At 47.1% G+C, this 17,332-nt stretch overlaps 1 pseudogene; it reads right to left on the bottom strand.

Annotated features, from left to right (window-relative positions):
• LOC132527691 (cyclin-dependent kinase 1-like) overlaps positions 1 to 17,033 on the bottom strand; it is a 171,906-nt pseudogene extending 154,873 nt beyond the window's left edge.
• Positions 17,034 to 17,332: the final 299 nt, after the last annotated feature.

Below are 17,332 nucleotides of genomic sequence, written 5' to 3'. Positions count from 1 at the left end.
CAGAGGAAATTGAATAGGGTGACAAATTTGGAAGAGGGAGGCCACTTTTGAGGAGCTCCATCAGCTATACACAGACTATCATGCAGCCAAAGTCCAAGTTATTAATCTCAAAGGCTAATCACTAAAGGACTCAATGGAAAGCACCCCGATTTGAGTAAGAAGGCTTGTGTTTGATCTTAGCTAATTCCTAGCTATGTGACCTTGAGCAAGTTACTTAGCCTTGTAATCTCAATTTTCCCAATCCCTAAAATTGAAGTAATGACATATCAGTGGGTTTCTGTAGGAATAAAATGAGAACAGTGCTTGGTATCTGGTAAGATTTCAAAAATGTTAGTTGATCCTGGAGTCTGATTCTACGGAGATTGGACTCTTTCCTTTTGGCAACAACGGAGGCTTTGGAATTTCTTTAGAAGCATGGGAGTGCTATGTTTAAATGTGAGTTTTAGAAAGTTAATTCTGGCTTGGAAGCAGTGTATAAGGAGAGTTGGGAGTAGGAAGAAGCTGGAAATACAAAGGTCAGTTATTAGGATTATGAAATAATCCAAATGAGAGAGATGTGCCTGAACTGAGTGAGTGGGGTGGGTGGGGAGGAAGGGAAGGAGGAGAGAGGGATATGGAAAGATGACAGGAGAGAGAGAAGGAAATGAGGGATATTTAAGAGACGGCATCAGAACATGTGAAGGCTGATGGGATGTGGAGTTGTGAGATGAGGCTAATGGGATAACGCCCAGGTTGCTAGCTGGGTTTAGTGAATGGGTGATGATATTAAGAAAGATAAAAAATCAGGAGAAACTGTTAAGGGAGGATGCGAAGGAGGGAAATAATGAATTTGGTTTTAGTTATGTCTGAGTTGCCTGCGTGACATCCTGGATCAGAAGTGGGTAGTTTATGAGACCTTGGGACACTGACCTCCAAAGGAGGAGGGGAGAAGAGCAGCAACTGCACTGAGAGTGACTTTCAAAGGTGAAGTGGCTTTGAAAGAATGGTTTTCAGAGAAGGAAGTGGAGGATAGAGGCAGGAGATTCATAAAAGGGGGTCCAACAGGCTCAAAAGCAGCCAGAAGTCCTCAGAGGGTGGGAGTTGAGAAGAAGCTCTGGTCTGGGTATTCCCAGAGCCACTGGTAACCTTGGGAAGAGCTTTGTGAGTCGGGGACACATGGGAGACAGAAGCCAGAATGCAGAGGATTAGGACAGAACGGGAGGAATGGAGATTTTGAGTTTTAATGGAGAAAAGAATTACAGAGATTATCTCAAAGGTGGGGGAAGAGGGAAGATTTTTGTTTCATTTTCAGATTACTAGAATGCTGCTGAGCAGTGGGTAGGTGGGAAAGGAGTGGAGAGGGTACAGAAGAGAGGGAAGTATTGATAGAAGAAGCTCCTGGGAGGTGGGATGGCTGGGAGAAAGCACTGACGAGGAGGCAGTCTTGACAGGACCAGATTTCATCGAGACGGGAAGGAGCAAAGTGTAGCTGAAGGGGAGGGGATTACAGGCCTTCATGACTAAAGGCCTCCATTTTTCTCAGTAACACAGGAGCCCCTGTAACACCTGCTGAGTGAAGAAGGTGGAAAGGGTTTAGAAGAGCTGTAGAAGGGAGCAGATTGGGAAAAAGTTTAAGGCTTGCTGAGTCACTGAGGGTGACAGGGACAGAATTGTAGTTGAGCTCAATGACACGGATGGGCTGTTGGTTTCTGGTACTGATCAGTTGCTCAAGGGCAAGGGAAGTGTGTGCTTAGATTTCCTCAAATGGGAGGACTGTTGGTGTGGATGTGTTGGGAGTCCAAGGGGTGAGGGAATGACTGGCCATGAACTTCTAGGTAAGATGTTAAGCGAAGGCGGTGGGGAAGGGGCGATATACTGTGAGAGTGAAGAGATCGGGGTGCTGTGGCTCTATAAGTTTAAAGAAGAGGATTAGGACAGGATGCGAGATAGAAATAAGATTTTTCTGAGATAGGTGTTTGGTGGAGAAGTAGTTCCAGATGAGGTCAAAGTCCAGGTGGGTATGAAGGGGGTAAGGATGAAGGTGAAAGTTATGGAGCAGAAGAGAACAAGGGCTATGAATCTAGGGCACTGTGCACATGGGAATTGTACACAGTGGTAGGAGTCAGGGTGCAGGAGGGAACTGTTGGCCAGTTAAATGTCTCAGCAAATGTGACAGAGTAATCTTGGGATGATGTATTGTCAGTTTTTACTGCATAACAAATAACTATAAAAATCTTGCTGGCATTTAACATATAGCACACATTGATTTAGCTCCACATCTGGAGATAGTAGATTTGGGCCAGACTCATCTGGCTAATTCTGTTGATTTTGCATCTGCAGGTTGTATGGGATCTGGTTGATCTGGGTTGGTCATGGTTGAGGGGGCTGGCTGAAATGGCTCTGGTCATTCACCTCTTGAGACTGGCAGGCTAGCTCAGGCTGCTCTTCTCATCATGATGACAGAGGTGTAAAAGAACAAGCAGTTTTCAAACCTTTGGTTATGTCATGCCTGCTAACATTTCTTTGGCTAAAGTCAAGGGGTGGGGAAGTACAGTCTACCCATGGAGGTAGTTGGGTTGGTAAGTGAATATTTTTAAACAATAACCTAATTGACCACAGGTAGTAGATAAGCGCTATGAGGATAGAGAGAGGATGGGGTTGCAGATGGCATAGGACCCTTGAACGACAATGGAGGAACAAGGGTGGGAAGAAAGGACATTGTCTACTCAGCTCCCACCCTGAGATAGAAGTGGCCCCAACTAAGAGTGTTTGGCAAAGAAATCATTCGATTAGAGAAGACACAGTCTTTTGTGTTGTGAGAAGTCAAGTATGAAAAACGAGAATTCCAGAGGCCACAGAGGGAAGAGTTCAAAAGAGGCACAGCTGGCTACCCAGGGTCGGAGAGCAACTGCCTGAGTGGGGAAGTCCAAGCCTCAGGAATAAAATGGGCAGAACACACACACACACACACGCACAGCTGCTAGAGGAGCTTGGGCTGACCCAAGCTAAACTCTCTGGGAGCCTTATTATTTGGGGAAGGTGTTGTAGAGACCAGCCCCCACGTTGCCTTGAATGGGGCTCTGTGTGCTGGCTCTTTCTGACTAACTGAGAAGGGCAGATGCTTCCTGGGGAGGACATGTTTCCATGGAGAGGCAGTCACAGCTCCATATATACTTGGGATTTCACAATTACTTTTACTCTGACAGTGTGTTGGGAAATTTTCTTTTTTTCTTTTTCTTTTTCCTTTTTTTTTTTTTTTGTACTACAAATAAGGAAGCAAGAGGGTGAGTGTGGGAAGGAAACTATTTTAATGGTGATACAGTAATAGAAATAACAGCCATCCTTGGAAAGAGAGACTCTAGGAGAAAGATGGAGGGGGCTGGAACACCTCAAACCTATACTTTATCTTTGCAGAGCCTGTCACTACCTTTCAAGCGTTCTTGGTCTTCCCTCCCTGATGAGGCTGTAAGCTCACTGAGGGTAAAGGCTGGGCCTGTCTTATTCATAGCTCTTTTCCCAGGGCTAGCAGCACACACAGAACATAATAGGTGCTCAATAAATATTTTTGAGTGGATGAATGAGAGAATGATAAAATATCTAAGGCTTGCGTACTGATCTCCACTCAAGAGAACTCCAAATTTTCTTTTGTCCACATCAGTCAACAAATATTCAGGGACCTCTTGAAAATCAAGCAGGTGCAGGCTCTGGGCATTCATAGAGAGTAAGGCATGGTCCTTGCCAGATGGTCGCTTATCTTCACTTGCAGCTTAGGGAACAGTAACTAACAATGAAGAGCTATGAAGAAATGTTTCAAGCCTCAGTTTGCCCATCTTCAAAAGAGGAAGCTCAACCAGATTCATTCACATTTCTTTCCTACAAGGCTCCTTGGAGCCTTTAATATTCTACTGTTCATTGCAAATCTCTAAAAAGGGGGAAACAGTTTGATGTCTGTCTAAGTCAGCTCAGGCTGCTATAATAAATATACTGTAGAGTGGGTGGCTTCAACAGCAAACATTTATTTCTCACAGTTCTGGAGGCTGGGAAGTCTCGGATCAAGGTACAGGCAGATCTGGTTTCTGGGAAGGAACCACTTCCTGATTTGCAGATGGCTGTCTTCTTGTATCCTCACATGACAGAGAGCAGAGAGAGGGGGGGAAGCAAGCTCTCTCGTGTCTCTCCTTATAAGGGCCCTAATCCCATTTGTGAGGGCTCCACCTTTATGTCCAATCACCTCCTAAAGGCCCTACCTCCTAATACCATCACATTGGGTATCCGGCTTCTATATATGAATGTTTGTCAATGAAAATTGACAAACATTCTGTCAATAGCAATGTTTCTGAAACGTATTTGACCATGAAGACTTTTCTTTCTTTTTCTTTTTGTTTTTAGAGCATCTCATAGGATTGGTTTTCTAAGGAGCACACTTTAGGGAATGTGGGTTTAGGCTAATTCTGGTGGACTAATCCTTGTAGAATTTCTTCTGAAGGCCATCCCTATCCCACCTTCATAGGCACACTTGCACCAGACTTAATGTGTTCTTTTTTTCTTTTTCTATGCTCAGGATGGGGTTGGCTTCCTTTTAGAGCACCCAGTGGGTTCAGACATGTGGTCATCCTTTGTCCTGATGATGTTGGAGGTGGGTATTCAGGTTTCAGAATTGGGTCATACCTGCTAAGCTTCTATTTTGGTCCACTATTCCTAGAGCAGCCCTGGCTCACCACTGAGCACCCTGCACCCCAGGGAGGATTTGAGGTATCAAATAACTATCTATCTGGAGGCTTGAGGACAAAAGCACTTGGTTGTGCAGGCATGTGACCAGAGGTTGAGAGGTCTGGACATGTCAAGATAGAGTCAGGAATTCTGAAAATCAGGCAGTTCCAAGGGAAAGCACGGAGTCTGGAACAGGGACTATTAGCTACTTTCTCCCTCTTTTGGATTATCTACATGGATAGGATGTGGTCTCGGGTATTGGATCAACCTGGCTGTTCAGGTATGTGGGGTATGGCCATGGATGGTTAAGAACTAGGTATAGGGATCAAGTTCAGGATCTTTCCCTATCTTCTGGATAAGAGCAATGACCTCTTAATTGGTTTCTCTGTGTCCTCATGTATTCCTTTTAAAACTAGTTCCCACACCATCTAAAATGCAGACTTTATCCCATCGTTCCCTCTGTTTAAAGTCTCTCGGTGGGTCCCCAAGGTCTCTTGAGCTTGGCATCCAAGCTCTTTGGAACTCTGCCTCCAGCACGGCTCTCGAGCTTTACATTTTTCCCCACTCTTACCTCCCACCCACCCTACATTCCAGCCAAATAGAACTTCTGATTACTTCCTGAGTATCCCACGATCTTTAACTTTTCCCTGCCTTCATTCATGCCTTTCCCTCTGCTGGCATACCACCCCCATGGCTTGGTCTAGCAAAAACCCTCATTCTTTGAAGTGCAGCTCAAAAGTCTTCTTCTCCCTCTTGGCTAGTCATTGGCTCCATCTTTTGTGCTCATGTAACAGTTGTACATTTTTATTAAAGTACCATCACCTCCCATTATGACTGTTGCTTGCACGTTTATCTCCCCTCACTCCCTAAGTGGCTGGGATCTTTGGGAGTCAGGGCCTTACGTGGTGCCTGGTAAGTAGCAGGTATTTATTGGGGGTTTGTTGAATGAATGAATAAGTGTGAGTTGTGTTGAATGAAGTGAAGATTGTGACTTCTTAACTCCCTCTGGTCACCATCTCTTAGGCACTCACCTTTCTGTTTATAAAAAGACTTCCTTAGTTTAGAATAACAAAAGCCCATTCTGGCTTAGAGAGATGGAGTTATAGGATATTTTACAGAAGAGGTGTAATTTTGTTACCTTTCAAACATAGCACAGTTTTTAAAGCTAAGATATAAATGGGTACTAATAAGTAAATTGGGAAAATTAATGCAAAATTACAGGTAGTCCTGATTATATAATAATGTATCATAAACAAAAGACCTTAAATATTACAGAATTATTCAATGAGCTCTAAAGTTGAAGTCATGTTGATAGACTAGTTAATTTTTTGAGCCATGAGTTTGAAAGTGACACTGATTTTTTATTTTAGAAACTTCAAGATATTTTTACTATTAAGTTAAACCTAGAACTTTGTAGAGAAAGATGTCATGGGAACTTTCTACCTTTTGAGGATAATGAAAACTGTGTTTGAATGATTGCACATTTTGGATTGGTAACCTAGATGAAAAGTTTGTCATTAGGTAATAACTCACTATCTGTTATAAGACAAAGGCTGGCATAGGTGAGTCCATTGAGTGCCATCCAATGTGTTTAATTACTGCAGGGTAAGCCCAGAGGTTTCACTTCAAATGTTATGGTGTGATTGATGTATGGGTAGTATATGCTTTGACCGTTGGTTTGAGAGGGAGTCTGAGGCTCCATCTGGCTTAATAGAAAGTTTCTATGATTGATTATGAAGTATACTGCGGACATGTGAAGGGAGGATTCATGTATTCACCTTCCTTATCTAACAGATCCCAGAAACAATGATCTAATGCTAATCAGTGTGACATAATGATAGAAACATAGGACTTACTGTTCAAGGGCCTGAATTTAAGATTCAGTTACATCACTTACTGGTTCTGTGAACCTGAACAAACCACGTTCTCTCTCTGAGCTTCACTTTCTTCATATGTAAAAGAGAGTTGAAAAAATCGACATCTTGTCACCATGAAGGTAAGATGAGAGTGTTTTGTAAACTCTGAGGTACTCTACACACATTAGTGCATAGTACTTTTAATGAACCTTATGAGGTCATTGCTATAGGGACTTAGTACCTATTTGCTCCATGCATGTTACGTATGGCAGTTTCCATGTGTATTGCTGGTTTTACGTTCTCTGCGCCCAGTGTACAGAAGCTGCCCTGATCCACTGACTTTACACACCACCGAGCTTCGGCCCTCACAAGGCTCCCACCTTTTGCTTCTCTCTGGTGTTGTCCTTCAGAAAAGGCAGTGACACTGAAGCTGTTGAGGCTGGACCATATCATGGGGTTCATAGGCTTGGAGGTTCCATGTTAAGGGCTCACAGTAAATCTGGAGCTAAGAACTTGGGCGTTGTTTCCTTAGCTGCCTCAGGATTGGGGCTCTCTGCGATGACTCACTTCCCTTCTACATGTCTCATCCTCTAGGAGGTGAGCTTAGGCATGGTCTCATGGCAGAGGAGCAAGGGTGAGCCATAAGAAAAGGTAAAATTACTTTCCAAGCCTCTGCTCATGTCATGTTTGCTAACATCCCATTCCGCCAAAGCAAGTCACGTGTCTGAGCTTGGTGTCAAGGGTTCGGTGCAGTAATGTTAGATGGTAAAGTGCCTAGAGATAGAGAGAGGTGAAGAATTTTGGTCATTAACACCAGAATTATTATGTGCATAAGGCCAGCAGAGAAATAGCAATGATGGTGATGGTAACGGCTAACAGTCATTGAATGCTTGCTGCGGGCCAGTTTCTGCTAGGAGCTTTGTGTGCACACCCCCACTGCCCCTGAATCCCCACAGCAAACCTTTAGGTACTAGTATTACCTCTCCTGTTTTACAGATGAGAACACTGAGGTTCAGAGGAATTAAGTACCTGCCGAAGTTTACATAGCTCCTAAGTGGTGAGCTGGGATCAGAATCTGGTTCTGTCTGACTTCAGAGTCTAGCTCTTAACCAAACCTCAGAATACCAGGGCAGAGGGCAGGGACACTGCTTGAAATTGACTGGGGAGAAACTCAGGACAAATAATAGGCAGACCCATTTCATGCAGAGGGTGGTAAACTCAAGGAATGTGTCCTTCTCATGAGTATTCACGGATGCTAGCAACTGTAAGAGATGCAAAGTTGTAAGACTCAGTCCCAAGCTAGTACGAATGAAAAGGCAAATCTGTTCAAGAGAGATTTGTGTAAATGACAGTCTCTTTGTAGCTTTTGGAGGGGAAAGTAGGAGATCTGAGGGATAGCCCTTTCTATGTTGAGGCTGGTATGGTACAGTGGTTTTGAAACTGCCCTTTAGGACTCTAGAGGTTTTGATGATACAATCTTGAGAACCACTCTGGAAGTCAAGGTGGGGGAAAGGGAGCTTTCACCTCCCACTTCTACAGAGCAACTCTGCTTTTCACTTCATATTTTGGGTTTTGATGCATTACTTCTTCTTTTGGAAGAAATAAGTGTCTCAGTGACCTAAGAAAGGAAAGCCACTGGTCTCATGGAAAGATCCCTGGACAAAGGGTCCAGATCCCTGGGGTCTAGTGTCACTTCGGCACTGCCCAGTTGTGAGATCTTGGACACTAGCTTGACCATCCCCAGGGTCCTTCCTCCCTCCCCCGCCTAGAATGAAGGGTTTGAATCAGGTGATCTTCACTGTCTTCTCGAGCTCTGACGTTCTTCATCTTCGGGGGTGTGGGGCGGCAGCAGCACCTATTATATTGTCGGGAATGAGATACTAGACCTGGTCTGCCAGTGGTCTGACCCAGAAGTCTCTCCCTTGAATTCTTCTAACTTCCATTTGCTTCCTCACCTTAGTTGAGTCAGCAAACATTTATCTCAGCAAACATTTATCTATGACTCACTGTGTGCCAGGCACCATACCCACATTCCTGCAAAGCTTGTAAGCTGCTAATAACTTGCCCTGATCTGGGAGAGTCCCAAGAGTGCCCCCTAGCCGTGTCTTTTCCTTGCCACTGTCTTCCTTTCTTCTCTTTCTCCCTCACATGTTTATGCCTCTCTGCAGGACAGACTATGAGGGTTGGCAACAATTCATAGTCTGTGGGAATTGGCAGTGGGGACAGTGACCAGTGGGATCTGGGGGTGTTGCAACAGATGTGGTCATCGGGTCATTGTGCCCTGCCCAGGCCTCCTCAGCCACTGACAGGGATGCTCATCTGACAAAAACACTTTTCTGATTTAGATCCCTTTCCTCTGGCCACCCCACTCTCTCAGGCGATGACTTCCTGGGAAGGGTCGGCGCTAAGGTCTGGTTGTTTCTTGGCAGTACCTGCATCTCCTTTTCAATTCCTAGGCAACAGATAGGATGGGAAGATAAGGAGGCACACAGTTTCCCCACAAAGACGGAAGGTGAGAAGACTGGAGAGTGCTAACTGGTACCCCAAAGCTATTTTAGAAAGAGGAGATGCTGGAGTGGAGATCTGGAGGAGAGGGAGTGGAACGTGAGAAGGTTTGGGGAAGGGCAGTCCAGGCAGTGGGAACAGCCCACGCAAAGGCTCTGAGGTTAAACTGTACTCGGTGAATTCTGCAAACTCCAAAGAGGCAGCATGTCTGAGGCCCAGAAAGTAAGGAGATGAGAAGTAGTAGATGAGATTGGAGAGGTGGCCTGGGGGCCAGACCATGTAGGGTCTTGTAGGCCACAGGGAGGATGTTGGATTTCATTCTGAGTATGTAGAGAAATTATTGGAGGATTTTGAATAAAGAAGTAATGACTTCCACTTTACAAGGTCACTCTGACTACTGTGTAGAAGATATCCCATAAGGGGCAAGGATGGAAGCAGGGAGACCTGTTAGGAGGCTGGTACAAGGTCTGGGGAGAGGGAATCATTGGTATAGTTAAATTGATCAGAGTGTAGCCAGAGCACTCCCCTTTGAGATCTTGGCTCTCTGGGCCAGGACTGGAATGTCCTGACACAGAGTCAGGGAACCTGGGCAGCCTGAGTGTGGAGAAGAGGAGATGGCAGAGCCGCGGCATGGAGTTTGGAGCCAGACCTGGTTTTGCCCCTTATTAGCTGTGTGACTTTGGGAAAATTATTTGATCTCTTGGGGGGTCTCAGTTTACTCATCTATAAAATAGGAATAATAATAGTGACTACTTCTTAGAGTGTGAGATACTTGGTGTATGCCTTGCACAGAGTGAGTGTGATAGGAGTGCTTGCTGTGGGTGCCGCTTCTCTTTTGTAAGATGTGTGTGCTGGGAGAACAGTGCGGCTTTCCAAAATCACGGGAGGACCAAGTTGCCATTGCCTCGGTACTGAACACACTGATCAGCTCTGCCTCCTTCTGAGAGGCTGTCCTCAGCCTGCCCCAGACCCCCAGGCTCAGTCCACACTCCCGCTGTAATCCTTCCTAGAGATGGCATTCCTGTCCCTGCCCGCACGTGCTCCTCTACCCTCAGCCGTCGCATCACGCTGCAGGAAGCGTAGTCTGCAGCTCACGCCTCCAAGGTGCACCCCACAGATGGGCTGTGTCAGGCCCTGCGTTTGCCCCGTAATGGAGCTGGGGACTCACGGGCCTGGGGCTGCACATCTCGAGTCTGTGCAGAGCCCCGGTGAGTCCTTCTGCTTTACCCCCGTCAGCTCTGGCACCGCTTGCTTGTTAATGGAGAATTTATCAAGTAATGGGAGTAGTTAGCACAGTGGGGGCCTTACTGTGCCCTGGAACGAGAACAGAGAGAGCCATCCCAGCAGCCCCAGACATGACTGCTGGGCAGGCTTGTTTCCTCTTGTCTGCATCTCTCTCTGCATCTCTCGCATGTTTGATTTTTTTCTCTTTGTGTAGAGAGAGTTGGCTAGGAGAAAAGACCGTAAATTGCACTCTTTCTGGGCTGGTGCTGCGCAAGCTGGATAAGATTGTCTTCCTGAACTGAATAATTTCCCTCTCCCCCTACCTCAGTTAGGTGGAAGGTCAGCTGAGCACCTAGTTGATTTTTCCCTCCCTTTCTCTTCCCCGTTTCCTCCCCGCATCCAGCCCTCCCCTCTCCCCTTCTCCCTGTCCCCTCATGTAAAGAACTCACTGACTCTCAATGGAATCCTTTTTAATGGTCCCAAGAGGCGAGGATCTTGAAGGGTGATTATCTTCACTATAAATTATTAACTCTCCCAGCAGCCAGATGGCTTCCCAGCCCATGGCTTGGAACTCCGGACTGGGAGGCCCGCTGTCTGGGAGAGGAGGGGACGGGGGAGGGAGGAGGATGAATGAGGGAATGACCACAGCCTCTTGAGTTCAGCTGCACCTAGGATGCTGGAGAGCCTGTCGGCACCTTGCAAGGCCTGAGTTCTGTCGTCTGTGGGGAAGCGTTTGTCGTGGTTGCGTTTTGCACACTAGAAAACTCAGGACACCCTTAGGATGGAGTAAAAGTGATAGGAGGGGCAGAGACTAATGCCATGAGGTGCTTTTAGTATGAACCTTAAAGGACTGTCAGGCATGACAATAAGAAGGCATGATTATCACCTTACGTTGTACAGTCTTTTACCTCCTTAGGTGTTCACGACATCCTGGAAGGTGGATTCATGGTTTTCCCTAATTTACAAGAGAAGAAATGAAAATTGGATAGATCATAGAGTTTCCCATAAGGTCACCTGACCCATAGCTAGTGGAAAGACAGAGCCTCGTTCTGACTCTGGTCTAGCGGTCTTTTCCCCACAGCAGACTTTTCCTCAGTTGCCTATGCCTCGTATCCTTCAAGTTTCCATTAAGTTCCCCCTCCACTGAGAATTCTTCCCTGACCACACTGGGCCAGAGTCATCTTTTGTTCTTCTGGACTCTATTGCACTTCATGCAAAGACCTATTTAGTACTGGACATGCAGCGCCAAAGGGTTTCCAGTCTCTTCCGGGATATCTCCAGTGACGGGGTAGCCCACTTCATCTGAAGGTGGTCTGTGTGTAAGATAAAGACACAAATACTCTTTCTAGAACTTTGATTCACTAGACAGAAACTCTGTCCTTGAGAGAGCCTGTGGGATCTCCCTTCCAATTTAAGACTGCCTCAGGCCCCTGAAGATACTGCTCTTGCTACTGTCGAGTTGCCTCTGTATGTCCAAACACCCCTGTACCTCCAAAGGTTCCTCACACGAAGACTCAGATGTGACGCTTACCATTGTCTGTGTCATTGGGATGAAGTTTAAAAGATGTCCATCTGTTCATGTTACTCTCCCCAAGCAGGCCAGTTGAGGCACCAACGTCAGCCATGCTGCTAGGAGGAAATACAAGCATCAAGGGCAAGTAGCGGCAGCGGCAGCAGCGGTAGCTGGCATTCACTCGGTACTTACCTGTGCCGAGCACTGCTGTCTAAGGGCTTTACCCTTATTAAGTGCCCTTCCATGGTAACTCACTATTAACTCCATTTTACAGATGAGGCAGCTGAGGCTCAGAGAAGATAAGTGACTTGCTCCAGGTTACACAGGTAGCTAGTGGTACATCTGGGATTTGCACTCAGGAGATCTGGCTCCAGAGCCCATGGGTTTAACCTCCCTGAAATGGGCACTTACTCTAATGCCTGTGTTCTGTTTGGACCTTAGAGACTGACACAGGGAGGGGGAAGGGTAAGCTGGGACTAAGTGAGAGAGTGGCATGGACATATATACACTACCAAATGTAAAATAGATAGCTAGTGGGAAGCAGCCGCATAGCACAGGGAGATCAGCTCCGTGCTTTGTGACCACCTAGAGGGGTGGGATAGGGAGGGCGGGAGGGAGACGCAAGAGGGAGGGGATATGGAGATATATGTATATGTATAGCTGATTCAGTTTGTTATAAAGCAGAAACTGACACACCATTGTACAGCAATTACACTCCAATAAAGATGTTAAAAAAAAAAAAAAGAAGGGCTTCCCTGGTGGCGCAGTGGTTGAGAGTCCGCCTGCCGATGCAGGGGACACGGGTCCGTGCCGCAGTCCGGGAAGATCCCACATGCCGCAGAGCGGCTGGGCCCATGAGCCATGGCCGCTGGGCCTGCGCGTCCGGAGCCTGTGCTCCACAATGGGAGAGGCCACCATAGTGAGAGGCCCGCGTACCGCAAAAAAAAAAAGAAAGAATATGTGCTCTTCTGTGAGATGCATCCATGTGGCTCTCTGAAGGCCAATCATTCTCAGTGCTGTATGGCATTTTGCATGAATAGATGACAGTTTTCTATTCCATTCTACCGCAGATGGACATTTGGTTATTTTCTAGGCTTTGGCTATTAGGACTAATGTTATGAAGATTTTTGTGCATGTCTTGGGTTGGACATAGGTAAGCATTTCTGCTGGTGTATACCTAGGAGGGGAATTATGGAGTCATGGGACAAAAATATTCAGCTTTAGTAGCTATTGCCATACAATTTTCCAAAAGTAGTTGTACCTCTCTGTGCATTTTAAAAGTTAATAAAGTCCAAAACTACCCTATGAGATAGGTATTATCATTCTCTCTCTCTCTTTCTCTCTCTCTCAGATGAATCAAAGACTCAGAGAGTTGCCCAAGGCTAAATAGCTATAGTAATGACAGTCTGGGTTTAAATACAGCCCTGCCTGACGCCGAAGCCCATGCTCTGCATCCCTACCCTGAACTACTTTCATATTTCGGAGAGAATTCATGCCTTCACCCTCCCACCCCACCGCCCCCACCCCACCCCCCCGCCTGCAGTAGAGCCTTTGCTGTTGAGTTAAGATAGAGAGTAATGAGTGTGAGGGGCTGCCTTAGTGGTGTAGTGTCAAGAGGGGCATAGTTTAGTTGACAGAGTGAATCTCTGAGGCTGCTGTGCAAGGATGAGCCTGCATCCCCTCCAAAGCACCTGGGGATAGAGCATGCCCAGGGACATGGGCAAGAGGGGTGTAGAGCATTGGTGGTGGGGGTGAGACATCTGACATGTCTCTCAAGTCACGGGGAGTCCTGCCAGGCATGAGTGGCCATATGAAATGAAAGCTTCTGTTGATGTGTCAATGACAGTATTTTTTTAAGGTCTAGTATTAGGAGTGTATCAGTCAGGACTCTTGGTCACAACCCAACTAAAACTTACTTAAGCAAGGAGAGAAAAGAAAGTTTTGGTTCATGTAATGAAAGTCCCAGGATCCATTGGGCTTCAGGTCTGGCTACATTTAGGTGCTAAAACATCGCTAGAAATCCATCTCTTGGCTCTACTTCTTAGTTGTCTTCATTATTAGACAAGATTATCTTGAATAGTAACAATGGTATCTCTCATCAATTCTGGATTTCACTATAGTTGTTTGACAATGAGGTAGAAAAAGAGGGCCCTTCTCCCAGTAATTCCAGAAAAAGTTCCAGAGTGAACTCCAGTTTGACTCAGTTTGGTTGACAGACCCATCTTTAAACTAATCACCATGGCAGGAGACTGGAATGTCCTAACTGGCTAAATTGGGTCACAAGATCTGGGGTTGGGATGAAGCCCACCTAAATGACCTGGACTCAGATTGATGGTGAAAATCATTTTACCTTCAAAGGGGGGCAAAAGGTATGGTGAAAGGGAGGCAAGTAGAACCAACAGAGAGCCATTATAGGGACTTTCTGGTCCTGATGAGGGACATAAGAAGGATGCTGATGAGAAGTTCCAGAGCAGGGGGTCCTCAAACCCTGGGCCACAGACCAGTCCCGGTCCGTGGCCTGTTAGGAACCAGGCCACACAGCAGGAGGTGAGCAGCGGGCCAGCAAGCGAAGCTTCATCTGTATTTACAGCCGCTCCCCTTCGCTCGCATTACCGCCTGAGCTCCGCCTCCTGTCAGATCGGGGGCAGCATTAGATTCTCATAGGAACGGGAGCCCTACTGTGAACTGCGCATGCGAGGGATCTAGGTTGCGTGCTCCTTGTGAAAATCTAACGCTTGATGATCTGAGGTGGAGCTGAGGCAGTGACGCTAGTGCTGGGGAGCGGCTGCAACTACAGATGATTGTTAGCAGAGAGGTCTGACTGCACAGAGACCATAATAAATCAGTCGCTTGCAGACTCATATCAAAACCCTATCAGTGGGTGGCAAGTGACAACGAGCTCAGGGCTCCCACTGATTCTGCATTACGGTGAGTTGTATAATTATTTCATTACATATTACAATGTAATAATAATAGAAATAAAGTGCACAATAAATGTAATGCGCTTGAATCATCCCAAAACCATCCCCCCTGCCCCGGTCTGTGGAAAAATTGTCTTCCATGAAACCAGTCCCTGGTGCCAAAAGGTTAGGGACTGCTGTTCTAGAGGAAGAACTGGCAAGCCCAGTCTGAGACACTGAGGACAGTAATCATCGTTCCCACTGACCGTGGTTCTAGACACAGGCCCCACTTTCCTCTGAGTCTGTCAAGGGAACAGAGGAGCTGTAGGGAGGGAGGTGGAAAGGCACATGGCAGCCAGATCTCCTGAGCTGTGCCGATGGCAAATAGCCCATGTGTCGGAGTTGTGTGAGGGCCCCGCTGCCTCCTAAGCAGCTGGATCGTGAGACGTTTGCAAAGATGTGAACCCCCCATAAGGAGTATGCCATTTAATAATTATGTAAATTAGCTGGCAATTAGATAATGTCACTCACTTTCCCTCTCCTGCTGGATTCTCACACAGTAGACAAGCATTTTGAGCTTCTGCACCAGTCTGGGCCCTCCATGTGGGCACTGGAGCAAACCACCTGCATATGTGGCTGCCTGCGTCCTCCTGTGGCTCAGGAGAGGGTAGCAGTTGGCCTACCCGGTAGAGAGCATTCCCTGGCTTCCATTTTCCCATTTCTTGAGCCAGAGGGTTAGAGAAGGCCAAAGGGTAAATGCCTGGGGCAGCTGGCTCGAGGCCTGTGATATTAAATGTAAGGTCGTCTCTAGCTTTTGGCTGGGCCACTGTGGCAATTTTCTAGAGGCCACGGAAATGTCCACAGTCCAAGAAAGAAATGGAAGGGCTTTAGGAGAGAATGTGGGCAGACCATAGGGTGTCAAGTGTAGATTAACCCAATTCTGATGTTACCAGTCCTGAAATCAGATTCTACCTGGCGCCTGTGGGAGAGAAAGCTTGGTTTTCCTCGGTTAGCCTTTTTGACTCCCCAAGATGCAGGCAGGGGAACGTCAGTATCTCCAGTGCTGGTCCGGGCTGGAGGGGAGGACTGCCAATCTGATGGAGGAGGCTCAGCAGGCGGGATAGAGTGGTCACCCCTAAGCAGGCTGGGTAAATTCCCATGATCCTCCTCACAGCAAGTGGTCCTGGGCAGCTTAGTTCTTAACTCGTGGGTTACCCCAGATCACCAGACATGTGCTGCTTTGTCCTGAGGAGTCATCTAAGGTGGGCATCCAGGGAAGTGTGGAGGCGCAGGATTGCCGTCATTGTACAAAGCGGGGTGGTGTGGAGGCCGCCGCGTGGGACAGAAGTCAGATGATCCTCAGCACTGCTCTTCAGCTTCTGTTTTTACTGTTCATTCTTCCTGTACATGTTTCCTGAGCTCCCACTCCATGCCAAGGCCCTGTGGCAGCACCATGGTGAAGCAGTCCGTGCCCCCAGGTTGCGTCCCACGGAGCTTCCAGTGCCTGGACTCTTTATCGCTCTGCTTTATGTCTCTAAAGTACACTTTCCCCCACTACTTCGTGATGCCCCTGAAGGCGAGAACCGTGTCTTACTCTGCTTAGATCCAGGAGTGGCTGGAAAAGATCGGAGCTCAATAAGTAGTTAGATTGAACTGAGCAAGTCATTTAATTTCTGCAGACACATAAGAGACTTGCAGGGGCCCAGAGGTGAGCTGACATCTAGACCAGTCTGAAAGCTTCTGGAGCTATCTATCCACTTAGAGGGATTCCCATCTCCCTGCTCATCCAGATCACTGAGCCCTCCATCTGAATGTCCTTCCCTCCCACTGAGGGTCCCACTGGCTTTAGCCATCTGATCCTGGGCCTTGCTTGAGCTGCACGCCTTGGTCTAAACGGGCAGGACAGGGAGTGGAGAGGGAGGTGCAGCAGCCGGGGTGGCGTCACTGAGAAAACACTTGCCCAGGCCTCTGGGGCTCACACGCCGTGGGCTCCATCACATACCACATGATTTTTACATTCCCAGCTCATTAATATTTCCTGGCTTGGGAAACTCCTCTGGAGAGGCTTCGTGCTCATGCCTGCCTTGCTCCCCGCTCTTCTAGATCAGATGCATGATAGGGGGAGGGGGCAGGGGAGCTGCTGTCCTCCGAGCACATTCCCTGAAAGTGGCCCCTTTTCAAAAATTTGATGAAAAAAATACGTAGACATGGCAGATGTTAGGACCAGAAGAAGCCCTCTTTGGGGACAAGCATCTCCTCTCTCCCCTGGGATGTTGCCTTTTGCCTTGGTTGGCATAACTCACCTCGTACAACGATCACGTTCTTAGAGACTAGGTTATCACTCATTCTCTAGCTGCCTGATACCCACCTCACCTCTGGCTTCATGTCTTCCACTCACTCCACTCCAAGAGCACCAGCCTCCTTGCTGTTCTTCAAACATACCAGCCTGCTCCAGGCTTAAGGCCTTTGCACTGACTATTACTTCTGGAACATTCTCCCCAGATATTTATGTGGCTAATTCTCTCACCCTCTCTGAAGACTTTCCTTAAATCTCATCTTCTCAGACTCTGATTTGTGATGTTTGCCTATTTCTGTGGTGTAAATATTCCTAGCATAGTTGATTTCATGCTACCAAAGTGTCATCA

The sequence above is a fragment of the Lagenorhynchus albirostris genome, chromosome 1, assembly GCF_949774975.1.
Source record: "Lagenorhynchus albirostris chromosome 1, mLagAlb1.1, whole genome shotgun sequence".
Taxonomy (NCBI): Eukaryota; Metazoa; Chordata; class Mammalia; order Artiodactyla; family Delphinidae; genus Lagenorhynchus; species Lagenorhynchus albirostris.
Note: the sequence above shows the minus strand (reverse complement) of the source record. Positions and strands in the feature narration are given on the sequence as shown.